The following is a 13,720-nucleotide window of genomic DNA, read 5'->3' on the forward strand; positions in this document are numbered from 1 at the left end:
AACAAGCAGAAGACTGTATAGTTCAGAGCACTTTTTCAAATCCTTTTAAAAATAAAACGTTCTAATAATATTCTCTGCTTTCTGTCACCCAGACTTACTCTATGTTTTTTTTTTAAAGCAAATTTTCTCTTTGCCTCTCTTTCTAAAATTTAATTAAGGACATAAAAGAGACTGAGATTGCCATTAAGTAGGAAATAGTTTAGCGTGATATGTAAATCGGACTTTAACCCCTGGGAAAGGTTGGTTACGTTAGCTGGTCCAGGATCGGTTCTGGGCTAGGTCAAGACAAGGCTCTATGACAGGGGTGTGAAACTCGATTTCATTGAGGACCGCATCAGGGTTCTATTTGACCTCGGAGGGGGACATGGCCAGGATGGACATGGCCAGCTCGATGTCACTCATGTTGGGGGTGCCCACAGCTCTCCCAAGTTTCGTTTTCACTGGCAGAGGCACCGTGGGCCAGTCCTTCCCTGTTTCCAGGGCAGCCCCGCGGGCCTGATCTAATTATCCCGTGGTCTGGATCTGGCCCACAGGCCTTGAGGTTAACACCCCTACTCTATGACTTGGGAGGCATTAATGCCCCTCTCCCAAATTGGTAATGAATAGATGAATATTTCAAGATGAGGGCAAGAAACTGTGCTTGGCAGGTACCCTCTCCCATCCCAATTCTCTCTCACGCGTATCCTCACCCTGTCTGAGGACAGGAAAAAAAATTATTTGGAGCTGAAAATCATAAGTGTAAAACTCAAAAACTTGAAAGAAAGAAACAAGAGGGCACACTTTGAAATTCCTAACAAAATCGGACAATGAGCCAAACTCTAGGGCAGTGATGGCGAACCTTTTTGCCGTTGTGTGCCAAAAGCAGGGGGAGCGTGGGGGGATCACACACACATGTATCCACACCCATAATTCAATGTGTCCTGCCCCCTCACGCATGTGTACGTTACACCACCACCACCCCCGGTTCCCCCTCTTTTGGCACGTGATGGCACAGTGGGCCCGGTAGGCCCGTTTTTTCGCCCAACCCAGGCTACAGTGGCTTTCTAGGAGCCTGAGGAGGGCAAATACTGCCTTCTCCACCCTACCATAGGCCCGTTTCCCGACTTCAAGACCCACTATGCGCGCTGGAGCTGAACAAGGGCAATGCTTGTGTGCCCACCGATATGGCTCCACGTGCCCCCTGTGGCACGCGTGCCAAAGGTTCGCCATCACGGCTTTAGGGGGTTCTAGTATATGACTTTTCTTAGGGTGCCTAATTATCTAGAGCTGGCTCTGGGCAAGTTATAAGTGTGATTAATAAGTTAATCTACCCATATAGATTTAGATTGACATGAAGGAACCTCAAACGTCTATATTAGCATCTCTTCCTTCTCCTCTTGGGAAGCTAAAAGAATTCTGAAGTTTTCACGTTTGTTTAAGTAACAGATTTTTGTGCTGTTTGGGACCGAAGGCTGTGCCTGATGTAAAATAAGAATGATTGGAGTACTTAAGCATAAATTAACATAAAATCAGTTGTGACTATCTATAATTCCAAGTCTAGACAACATGACAAACTTCTGTAAATGAAAAGCAGAAATTACCAACCTCCTTTTTTCCTTTCATGAGTGAGTACCATTCAGAAGGCTCATTGCTATACATTCACGCTACACTAAATTGTGATTTAGCTTTTCCGTGATCATGCAATTCACATTTCTGCCTCTATTTGTGAGCTACACTCTATCATCTGTGAAGCTTGCCTGAGTTGCCCTAATTATAGGATATGTGGTTAATATTATTTTAGTGTTGAAGCAAAAATATTCCTCCGAAGTTAAAATAAAACAGTGGGTGTTTATGTTCTTGAAGCAGCATGAAAGATGTTTTACATCTGTTTACACAACTACAGAAATTCAGAAATAATTCAGAAAAGGTCTTTCAAAATGCAGAGCAGTGCCAATGCAGCATCTCTCTGTTACTCTTAAAAACAGCCACATCTTTTTCCTAATATTACATCCCTGCATTCTGCAGTTACAGATGCTTCATTTCAGCTCCTGAATGCTTTGAAGGACTTTTAGTTTTATTTTTAGTCAAATATGAAGCGTTGTACAGACTGGGTACTTACAGGAGAGAGAAAAATAATGGATAGTCTCAAAAAATTACTTTGCTAGTGAGTAAAAGTCTTAGTAGAGTCATAAGGTTGACTCAGCCTTTCATCCTTGTGAGGTGGGTAAAATGAGGACCCAGATTGTTGGGGGAAATATGCTGACTCTGTAAACCACTTAGAGAGGGCTGTAAAAGCACTATGAAGCGGTGTATAAGTTTAAGTGCTATTGCTATATAAGTTTAACTAGGTCAGAAGGAGGTAACTTGAGGTTCAAAGATCATATTTAGCACTCCATGGGAAGCTGAGAGGTTGCAGTGTGAGAGGAGCTAGTCACTTATGTATTTATCAATCTTATTTTTAAAAACGTCCATCTCCTTCATAGATCGATTCAGGGTGGTGTGCACATAGACATAAAAACATAAAAGCTATATATAAACATAATAAAAACCAATTATAAACAGCAATAAAATAGTACACAGATGTACACAATTTCATTATACAAATGGGAAGGGTTTGGAAGGTTTTGACACCCAACGAAGAAAGAAAATGTAAAGTGTGAAGAACACACACTTTACACGGTTTTGGGGAAAAGAAAGGAAGAGATACGATTCAATAGATTAAAGCTATAAAATATAGTTTGGAAAATTCACATTTTCCGATATTTATTAACCACTCAAAATGTTTATGGAATTTATGGATCTTACACGGTAAAATCATCATCTCTAAAAGGCAGGTGCCTCAAAATCTGTCCATGAGGAAATGTTAAATACTTCTCTCAAAGGTGGCTTTTCAAAAGGCAACTGGACTAGTTCTTCTTTGAGGAAGAAGAAGAGGTTTCACTTCTCATCCAAAAGCTTCTTGGATGAGAAGCGAATTATCTTCTTCCTCCTCATAGGAAAAAAAAAACAGTCCAGTTGCCTTTTGAAAAACCACCTTTGAGACAACCATGGCCTGGATTACTGAGACTCTCCATAAATGTTAAAGTCTTCGCTTTCTGATCTCATTCATAGATCAAAGAAAGAGCTGTTCCAAAGCCATGTGTAAAATCCAAACTGCTCTTCTCCATGCCTTCATAATAAAATATTTAATAATTTGTTCTCCTTTAAGAGCATCCAAAATCTAAAGGCTAATAGAAGGGAACTGGAATGTGCCCACTCTGCCCAAATGCACCAAGCAAAAAGAAATAAGCAAGAGAGATATTTTGTACTCTTTTACGTACATCTATACTTGGATGTACACTAAAATAAAGGCTGGGAACAGTGCGGTCATATTTTATTATTATAATTAAGTCCTATAAAAAAGTGGCAGGATGAGGGAGAAAATGCCTAACTTTAGAACTTCCTTCCTTCCTTCTTTCCTTCCTTCCCTTCACTTCCCTTTAGTCAATCTTGATTCCTGCTGATTGCATGAACAAGTCCATACGGCTTTTCTTAGAAATATTTTTCAGAAACAGATTGCCGTTGCCTTTTCCCTCAGGTTAAGAGAATTCTAGAACAATGTATGTTGTAAAAGAGACAACAATATGGAAAATAGGCCTTCAAAGTTGTAAAGAGATTAAATTATATGAATGGAGTAGAATTACCCAGAAAAATCTCTGGCTGCAGAATTAAGCACATCTAGACAAGAACAATTCTGAGTCAAGTAGATTTTCATGTGTAGGTTAGAAGGAAATGTCTACTACCTAGAATATAATGTAGGGTCTCAGGAAATGTTTAGCTTAATACTTTACTAATAAAGTAAATGACGGCATGATGGAACTGCAGCCATCCTCCCCACAAAGAATTCTTGAATTGGCAGCATTCAAAATCACCACAACTGTGCTATATCTATGTTTAGGATACCAACACGGTAACGTCTTTAAATGTAACTCCAGTCACAGTCTCCCAATTGTGGTATCCACTGCTGAAAATCTTTAGGTAACATCATTTTCTTCCGTCAGTCAATGAAGCTTCCTTTCCATTGAATTAACAGTAAGAGAGGACAATTTCCAGGTTGCAAAATCTGAGGAAATAATCAAGCTGTAAGGGATATTATTGGGAAATGGTTAGGGAAGATAATTCCAACCATTTAAAAAGAAATCTCAAGAGGTTTCTATAAGATCTGTTTTGTAATTACCATTCAATATGCAAATTCACCAAAGTGGGAACACTGCTTTAACTATTGCCTATATAACTCCCTAGATAAAGTTTCCTCTGCATCAAGGAAATTGCAACATTTAAAAGAACTATGTCAAGTCTATAAAATTATAGGAATGCAATCAAGACTCTGTGATTTTGTCCAATTAAAAAGGGCAACCTTAAGTCAACTCAAGATCAAGCTCTTCGGCTGACCATGAATACTGTACTCCAGAACTTTTGCCTACTCAGTCCTCTTTTGCTGGCTTTTGATACTGTGGTATGTGTGTGCTTGTGTCTATATACATGCAAATAAGCAATTAGGACAGTGGGGTTAAAGTAATCATAAAATCATAGAACATAAGGTTTAGAAATGACCTATGAGAGCATCTAGTCCAATCCCTAGATGATTGTGTTGATTAATAATTAATCAACCCAAAGCTGCAGCTTCAGTTTGCACGGCCACGTCTGCTTTCTTCCCTGAAGCTTTAAAATCTCCTATCAAATCTTAAACAGATACATATATGGCTATTTCATCTGCATCCAGTAGAATAAATAGATGACTAAATTCATTTTTCTTCTTATAAATCAAAAGGAGCAGTTAAATGGAAAATGATTTGCTCTAAAAATTGCAGATATAGGATCCTAAGAATCCATATCCTGACTTTCTCTTTCTTCTTCAGTTCAATCTGATTAATCTAATTTTGCAAAAAGAAAAGAAAAGAAAAGACTTTGACTAATTCATGATCAAAGTATTAGAAGCTATCATAAGATTGAGCCAGGTAATTCCTAATATCAACAAGATGCAATGCCAGAAAATAACCTAGTGGTATCATATGCCTTAGAAATGCATTATCTTAATGTCTTTTATTAACCATTCCCTGACATAGAACATGACTGTCACAAAAGTGTTTTGGCTCAATTTATACATGCATTTATACCTTAAAACTATAGGTCAGATTTCAAATACAGCATATAAAAACCTGTGAAGAGAGATCTCAGTGTAAATGCATTAGAACTCACTATTCTTTATACACTCCTGAGCAGTTTGATGAAACTTCTTTTCAAATTTAGTTCCTCTTGCAAGTTTCAAAAGCCCCAATTCAAACTTAGGTAGTGATTTTATGAATGAGAAATATTTCATCTAACTAGACCAGCCAGGCCACACTTCCATGCAGTCCTCAGAATTAGGACCTGATTGCTAATTAGGTCCAATTTGCAAAACTCAGGAACAAGTTGAAGGGGTGATTTATTCATCAAAGGACATACAATTCATTGCCAGTGAAACACTGCTATTGGTGTCCCTTAACCAAAATGAATAGCAGTTGCAACTGAATTTAGACCCCCCCCAAAAAAAAATTTCTGACACAGTCCAGCTTCTTAAATACTTTTAATATTTATCAGTTTTGCAATTTTTCACTTCTCAGTATAAAAAGTACAGCAACTCCATTTGATTCATTTGAAAAGCAATGAGAGCTACCCAAGATCCTAGCTAGTTTTCCTGTGTAGTGATTGGAATACAGGTGCAAATATGAATAATAAATACTTGACTGTAGAAATCTTAAGTATAGAGGGATATAAAATAATTGCTCCTCCAGTTCTATAGTTTGGAGTATAAAATGTAAGGTACATTTCTACTATATAAGAGCTAAATTATTCGCAGAAGATGTCCTCTGCAGTACACCTCGGTAAGAGTACCAGCCTGTTCCTTAAAAAGTGCTGTATTCTAGTATGTAAAAACAGTTATATTTAACACAGTTTAGTAAGTATCATAGCCTATAGAGCTACACTGTAGATTCAGAAGCAATAATATAATGTGTGAAGGAAATCTCTAAATACACTTCCCTCAAAAATCACCCAAAGCTAAATTAAGAACCCTTTTAAGAAAAAAACCCAAATATAAACAAACTTAAAGATTAAAAACAAACCACTAGCATACATTATTTTCACTAAGCAGCAAGGTTGTTGGTTTTAGCTTATTTGTTTTGGTTAAATATTTTCTGATTTCCCCCCCCCCCTTATTTATTTGCACATGGGAAAGCCATATTGCTCCAGAGCATGCAAACTAAAATGAGAGCCTTTTAATTACTGTAAACTGCAAATATTTGGGGAAAGGCACAACTATAGCAACTCCTGTGCGCCCATTCACTTGATCTGCATCCTGTTGCCCCGAAAAGCAGCCAGTTCTTTACACTCAACAGAGACTATTTTTCTTTGTAATGTATTTGTTTACTTTCCCAGCCACACCTTCTATGCCCTAGAAGACAATCAGGTAAAAAAAAAAAAAAATGAAGTTCATCCATAATAAGACAGTTGGGGTGAGAGCAGAGAAGAAAGAATATAGTGATTTTATGCCTTAGAGAACTCTACCCAAGTAAATATTTCAGAGGCCAACACTGGGGAAATAAATGTAAAGGACTCGGGAAATTTCTTCCTTTGGTCTTGGTTTAAAAACCACTTGGCCAAAAGCAACGGAAGGGTTTTTCTGTTTCTTCTTTCATTTGCTTTTTGCTCTCTGTCAAGTGAAGAATGAGAGATGTCTCATCTCCCCACCAAGTTGGTAAATGCCTTTTCATCTTCTGTAAAAAAAATAAAAATAAAAACCCCATCAAGCAGAAAACTGGGGAGGGGGGGAAGCATCCCTAAACTTTAGATTATTTATTTTCTTCTTGGATGAAACAATGGATGGGGCTCTTTTCCAGAACACAAAAGAAAAGCCAATGGAAGATAGTCATCTTGGTTGGGGATTTAAACTCCCTCCCCTCCCCTCCTCCCCCCCCCCCCCCACGTCTCCAACTGAAGCTAAAGGGATGAAAATAATTGTAAAGCCAAGTGTCAGATTTGCGCTCCCGGAGTCTGCTTGTCAAACCACGCCGTTCCCTCAAGCTTCAGCACCAGATTTCCTCGAGGGATGGGCGTGAGTCTCCGCCCCCAACACTCGCAAGGCCATTTGAATGGAGTGCCATCCCCGCATCCCAGATCTCCAGCCGGTCTTGTATCTGCGCGATCTCCCCCTCAATCACCCCAACCCCCCCCCCCTCTCCCACCTATCCCCGCCTTCCCTTCCACAGATCTCCCCTCCTCCCGGAACAGCCCAGAACGAGGGAGGCAGCTGCTTGTTAAGAGACAATAAAAGAGTGTCAGCCCCGTGCAAAGAAACTGGCACTTTGCTTCGTCTCTCCGGCATAACCTTCCCTTAATGTTCGGGGGGGGGGGGTGTGGAGAGGAACGCTCTCTTGTTTTCAATCCTCCCCGAAGATCTGATTTGCCACTGACAGGTAATCTTCACCTGCTGGCCCCACCGGGCAGTTAGGATAGCAGGAGAAGAAAGATCAGGCTGCCGCTGGCCTGGTGCCTCTTAGCAAAAGACTCGGTCATTAAAAGAAGGAAGGAAGGAAGGAAGGAAGGAAGGAAGGAAGGAAGGAAGGAAGGAAGGAAGGAAGGAAGGAAGGAAGGAAGGAAGGAAGGAAGGAAGGAAGGAAGGAAGGAAGGAAGGAAGGAAGGAAATAAAAGCCCGGAATTTGGGGGGGGGAATAGAACAGGGACCATGTGGCTGATCAGAGAGGTTTTGCATCCAAGCACGCACCGCTTTCCCCAACTGGCTCCCCTTTCTCGCGTGTCCCCAGCCGGGGCTTTCTGACCCCCTCTCCGCCAGGGTGGGATTTTGCCCGGTACTCCGAGAACAAATGCCATTACGAGGCAAAGTTTCCGAGTTCCGCCTGGCAAGGACGAGAACCCCGGAGGGGCTCCAGGGCGACGCGCCGAAGTCCCCTCTGAAGCCACTCCACGCCATCCTTCGGCCGCTCTTGTGGCGCCCCTTATTTTTTTATTTATTTATTTTGGTTCCCCACATACACACCCCACTTTTCCAAGCCATCGGCAGTTTATTTGAGGAGGGGGGAAGGGAGTTATTTTATTTTATTTTATTTTATTTCAAATAAAAACGCTCCACCCCTTCCTTCCTTCCTTTCTCCCCCTCCCCCCCCCCACCATCCCTTTGCTTACCATCCCTAACACGCAGCCCCCACATTGCCTCGCGAACTCGCGGGGGAGCGCAAACGCGGTTCCACACGACCCTACTTTGTAGAGAAAGCGGGGAGTGGGGGTGTGGGGGGGGAAGGAAAGGAAGGCAGAGCGAAAGAAAAGAAAGGAGGTGAGCGGAATCCTCCCCGCCGTGTACCGGCTACCTATTGTCTTTGCATTTAGAGAGCCCGATTCCTACTCCAGGGTTGTTGTTTGCGTGTGTGTGTGTGTGTTTTTTTCCCCTGGAGCATCCTCCCCGCCGGTACCAAGATGCCTCTTTGCAAAAGCTTTTCTCCCATTCCGGTCCTCACCCACCACCACCACCACCACCATCTCCATCGCGTGCGAGAAGCCGGGGCGGAGATCCCCCCCCCCCCCACTACTCCTCCTCCACCACCACACCACCCCCTTTCCCGGCTCTTACCTGTTCTGGCCGCTGCCAGGCAAACCCAAACGCCTACCATGACATCCATCGGGGCTGATCGCGCTGTATTCTCCGTGGAGACCCCGCACGGCAAAGCCTGGCTCCAGTTCTCTTTCGAGCATCAGAGCCTTCAAACTTAAAGCGCTTGTTTTGGCCGCTGCTTGGAGCAGCAGCAGCGGGAGAGAGAGAGAGAGAGAGAGAGAGAGAGAGAGAGCGAGCAGCGAGAGCGGCGACACAGCAGTGCAAGCACTAGCAGCGGTCAGAACCTGCTACCCTGGAAGAGCCCACGTGCTTTCCGTGGGGATGATGCCCGGCTCAGACGGCCCTTTCCCGTGGGGCTTCGCAAGCTCCCGCCCAGTTTGACGTTCAATCTTTGTTCGGCTCCGTCGCGTCGACGCCCCTGCCGCCTTCAGTAGCTTCGGCTTGCCGGAGAGGAGAAGGCGGCCCCCGCGAGCTCGCCGGTTGGGTGCTGGATTTCCCCCCCTCCCCTCTTGGATCTTAATGGATCGGTCTAAACCACCCCCGCCCTCCCCCCCTCCCGCCCCAAAGAGGGAGGTAAAAGCATCTCGGAAAGAACCGAGCAAGTGAACGGGAAGGAGGCTGTTATCTAAGCATCTGACCAACTTGTCGCTGCCCTCCGTCTGAGTGATAAGGAGGCTGAGTGATAAGGGGGGAAGAGAGGTGGGGAGGTGATAGGTGGGGAAGAGAGTGGAGCGCTAAGACGCCTTTTTCTCGGGCCATCCCTCTTTGGGGGTAACTCTCTACACCCTGGGAAGGAGGCTCAGGAGCAGCAGAGAAAGACGCCTGTCATTCATCTGGTTTTCCCTAACCTGTAAGGTTCTTCGGTGCCTTCCTTGCTGTTTCATTCCCACTGCTAATTTAAAGACACGGGGCTCTCACACAAGTCCTCAGCATGAAGGGGAACTGCTTCAGCCTCTTCGCTCCCTCCCAAGTAGCAAGCTAGAGCTGCCCTGGCATAACCCAGGGGTGAAATAACCCAGGGATGAAATCCAGCAGGTTCTGGAGAACCGGTAGCGGAAATTTTTAGCAGTTTGGAGAACTGGTAGCGGAAATTTTGAGTAGTTCGGAGAACCAGCAAATATCACCTCTGGCTGGCCCCAGAGTGGGGTGGGAAGGGGGATTTTGCAATATCCTTCCCCCTGGAGTGGGGTGGGAATGGAGATTTTGGCGTATCCTTCCCCTACCACACCCACCAAGCCACGCCCACAGAACCGATAGTAAAAAAAATTGCATTTCACCACTGCCTTGGCCCCACCCAAGAATGCTTCCATATGCTGAAATGATCTGTTGCCCAAGAGAACTGGGGATCCCAGCCATTCTGAAAATCAGCTGGAGCTGAAATTCCTGGGACAGCTTTATCCAACAGTGCCAGAGAGGTGGCATCCTTCTTGCAACACATCTGAGCTCTTGGTCTGAACCCAAAACCCCTGAGAAACCCAGCATAGGATTCTCCAGAACACTAGGTTAATTCAGGACAAGCTGGCTGTGTCTCGCAAATACAATCACGCTTTTTTTTTTAATGATTCATGGTAGGTCAAAAAGAAGTGATAGTGAATAAGAAGGATAATTTGTTAGATTAGTAATTAGCTAGGATGTGAAGATCTTTCCTGAGACCTAGACTTGCATCGTATTAATAGTAGTTGATTCATCACAAGGACTGTTTAGGGATATGACAGTCAGGTCTTTCCTAGTTTTCAAATTCATAAGAAGTTTGGGGTTTAAAAATAAAATGGCTTATATTCAAATTGTGCACCACAGTTTTACTTTTAATAATTGGCTTGGCAACCCCAACTAAAGCTGACACATCACTCCAATGCAAGAAGACAATAAGTGAAATAAGTTACATATATATAAAAAAGAGACAACCATGAAAATCCAAGATACAAGTAGGGCATAACAGAAGTTTATGAATGTATTAAAATCATTGCCCGTGACTCTGGCAAAAATTTTTAGAAACCAGAAGGTGAAACTATGCTGGCTGAAATGTGTTAAACATTTCCTGAAGGTTTCCCAGCAAATTCTGTTAGTACTAATTCCTCTCTGATTTTAGAGGAATTGGTTATTTTTTTCAAGGCTGGATTTTATTTTAAGAATTTTGATGCAGCCATTCAATAGCAACAACACTTCCAGGAGGCTTTTAATTTTTAATGTTTTAAATTATTAGTTTAGTGATTAAAACAGCAGAGGAAAAATTCAGTGGAGATTACAAAACAGAAAAGAAAGAAAAAAAGCCATAGTTGGAATAGGCTTCCAGTTAGTGAAAATATATCAGAAATGACCTGCTAAGGTCAACTTCCTGAAGAGAAAACAGGTGCTAAAAAGAGCACAGAGCCTTACCAGTCATGTGACCTCAAGAGAGGGCATACATTGCAAAGTCAAGGCAAATTAATTTGCATTTGGTCTACCCAATTTGAAAGCAGATGTTTGGTAAGATCAGGTTGCTTGCAGGACACTTTCAAAGGAAGACCTCAATCAAGGCACCAGTTTTAAGCTCCTTGTGTGCTTCGTTTCCCTAATATTTTGGACCCTCCTAATTCTTATGTCTGCTTAGAATTGCCTTATCAAATGCCCCGGTGTTGAAAGTTGCATCTGTTTGAATGTCTCATGAATGGTCTATTCCAAGCAGGTGACAACTCTCTTCTTGTATAACATTAGCAACTGTCAAATGTTTTCTAATTTTCATTTTACCAGGACTAACTGGCAACAGCCCCTTTGGATCATCTCTAAGATTTATTTGTAGTGGATCCAGAGACATCATGCTAACATAAAAGAAAATCCAAAAGAATTCGTAGCATAGGAACATGCCAGGTAACAAATCAGGCCATTTATTTCTTCCACGTAATATAATCGCTGACTGGAAGTTACTTTCCAGCATCGGAGCCTTTTTAAAGTTATCCAAAATGGAATCTGGAAACTTTTTCCTATAAAATATGAGTTCAAACATTGAGCTACAGAAGGTCTATCAGTTATGGGCTGCAGAAATTTAGAGACCCTCTACGTGGCATGAAAGACAAAGAAAAGTCTAATTTTGCTGCCCTCTAGTAGCCATCTGGATTTTTTAAGTACAAAAATACTAAGCTACAATCTTCCCCTGCTTAATATCAGATCAGTCCATTGGACTGTATCTCAGTAAGCTCTAGCCAAGGACCATGGAACCTTTTAAATTTAAAATGTGTGTACTACCAATGAGTTATAGCCTTTCACTTAAATAACATAAAATACCATTCTTATTTTTTTTTCTTTAATTAAATGGATTTCTAAATCACCCAATAACCAGACCTCTATAGGCAGTCAAAATGTTTAATCAAAAATAATATCACTTGTGTAGAAAAATTCATCTTTAAAAAAAACACAACACAACAAAAAAAACACAAAAAACTTTTGTTATGTCTTTGTGTGTGTGTGTGTATTTTTGTGTTGTGTTTTTTTTATATAATGTGTGTTTTATATGTTGGAATTTCAATAAATACTATTTTTTAAAAAAAGAAAAATTAATCTGATTGTGCTGATATTAATGACAAGCTCACAATGTCAGGGTTCCAAGGAACACCCCCAGTGAAATAAAGCTCTGAGACCTGAGGTTCCTCAAAGTTCCAATTTATTAAAGATGTCATATTGGCACATCTGGGAAAACCCAAATCCGAAAGCTTCCAGGTTTTCTCCACCCACCTAACAGTTCACAGCCCTGCCCCACAACCACAAGTTCATCACATTGTCCAATCAACTCTTTACAGTCAACTGAATACAATCTTCCGGCAGTCTCCATCAAACGCAGGCAAAAGTTCTTGAATACGGAATGTTGTTATGACTAATTTTCTACCACTCCAACAACAACCCCCTCCCAACTTCCCCAGCTAAAATATGTGGCAGTTAAGAAGCAAAAAGAAAACTGTCTTCCAAAACTGACACACTACTCAGTACTGGAATATTGGACTAGATTCAAATCCTCATTATATAGCAGAATCATGCAACATTCTGATTCAGGTCTAAATGGACAAAGATAGTACTTAGCACATAGACTTATATACTGCTTCACAGTGCTTTATAGCCCTCTCTAAGCGGTTTACAGAGTCAGCATATTGCCCTCAACAATCTGGGTCCTCATTTTAACCAACCTTGGAAGGAAGGAAGGCTGAGTCAACCTTGAGCCAGTGAGAATCAAACGGTTGAACTGCAGGCAGCCGGCAGGCAGCAGAAGTAGCCTGCAGTACTGCATTCTAACCACTGCACCACTGAAAAATGTTTTGGCATGCACTGAGCACTCACAAAGTACAGTTTGCCCATATTAAGAGACCATTCACAGTTGCGGGATGGAAAAGTAATTTTGCAACCAATCCTCATATTTATGACCTTTGCAGGTCTATAGAGCAAAAGAAAGCTGATGTAAGATCATTAAGCTGATGTAAGATCATTAAGAGTTGTAGTTTCACTTAGCAACCAGTTCACTTAATGGTAGAGTTGTGTCTATGGAGATTCTCGGTCATCCAGATCACAGTTGTCCCAAAGGTGCTTTTTTCCAGAGGCAATTGGACTTTCTTTGTTTTTCCTTGAAGAAGTTTCACTTCTCATCCAAGAAGCTTCTTCAGTTCTAGAAGAAGCTTCTTGGATGAGTAGCAAAGCGTCTTCAAGAAAAAAACAAAGTCTAGTTGACTATTTGAATCTGTTGGCAATTTCTTAAAGGTACGGCATCTTTTCTTGGAATTATGACTTTCTTCAATTGCTGTGTGGTCTCAGGAAAAGATGGCCAACTCTATGGGCCTATTTCAGTATTATCGGCTATCCCTCATAGGAAAAAGCCTAGCAGATTGTCTTAAATTGTTTGTAGGAAAAAGAAGGTTTTAGCATGTTGCAGATATGCCTAGGATGTATAACAAGACTGCTAAGATACAAGAGAAAATCTCCAAAACTTGCTGTTGCTAATATAAGGAATATTTGAAGGAATCATATGTACTGTATGCTACTTTTGTTTTCTTTGTTTTCTTTTTTGGCTTGAGTAACATTTTTAACTTCTCGCTGTCACTAGTCATTGCAGCGTAGGTCACCTTCATGCTGCTTGTG

The sequence above is a fragment of the Pituophis catenifer genome, unplaced genomic scaffold (genome assembly GCF_029215685.1).
Source record: "Pituophis catenifer annectens isolate HBS135680 unplaced genomic scaffold, rPitCat1.0.hap2 SCAF_1, whole genome shotgun sequence".
NCBI classification, from domain to species: Eukaryota; Metazoa; Chordata; class Lepidosauria; order Squamata; family Colubridae; genus Pituophis; species Pituophis catenifer.